Genomic DNA, 730 nt, shown 5'->3' with positions numbered 1-730 from the left:
ACACACACACACACACACACACACACACTGGGCTTGCGAGCCGGCCAAAGAGTAGTCATGTTACGTTTTGAGTGGATGGCGAGTGCGAGACGTCGAAATGGACGCCAATAAGATCCTGGAAGGCAATTTGACTTTTTAAAAGTTGCCAAGTGTTCCATTGCAAGACCAACGTGATCTGTGTGCGTGTGGTCGTTGTGAATTGAGCGATCGTCGCAGCACGGCCAGTCCGGAATACCACTTGATGTCCAAGCACACAGCTGATGCTGATTGTATATAGAATATATATACTGTATATACATAAAAAACACTACAGTAAGCTATATGCCAATGTTGTTTTCAGTAAAAAAAACAAAAAAAAACATTTGCACAAAGCAAGCCGATCCACTTCTCCATGTTGATTAAATGAGAAGAAAACTGAAATAAAACAATGGGACAAAAAGAAATCAAAGGACATTTAGAATAGATAAAAATGTGCGATCAATTGCGAGTTAACGATGACCTTAATGCGATTAATCATGATTAAATATTCTAATTGTTTGACAGCACATGGTCATCTCAGCTGGACTTGTAGGCTAGTTTACTTTAGAATAAAACATCAGATTTTATAAACTACTGTACATGTGTTTTGTGTGCACGAATGATAATGTGTGAAGTAACTAAAGCTGACAGATGAATGTAGTGGAGTAAAATGTAGAATATTTCTCTCTGAGATGTAGCGGAGTAGAAGTAG

At 38.4% G+C, this 730-nt stretch overlaps 1 protein-coding gene across 5 annotated transcripts in view; it reads right to left on the bottom strand.

Moving 5' to 3' along the window:
• cnnm3 (cyclin and CBS domain divalent metal cation transport mediator 3) overlaps positions 1–730 on the bottom strand; it is a 33,668-nt gene that overhangs the window by 21,068 nt on the left and 11,870 nt on the right. The window lies entirely within an intron of this gene.

The sequence above is a fragment of the Etheostoma spectabile genome, unplaced genomic scaffold (genome assembly GCF_008692095.1).
Source record: "Etheostoma spectabile isolate EspeVRDwgs_2016 unplaced genomic scaffold, UIUC_Espe_1.0 scaffold325, whole genome shotgun sequence".
Lineage (NCBI taxonomy): Eukaryota > Metazoa > Chordata > Actinopteri > Perciformes > Percidae > Etheostoma > Etheostoma spectabile.
This window is presented reverse-complemented; position numbering and strand designations above follow the sequence as displayed.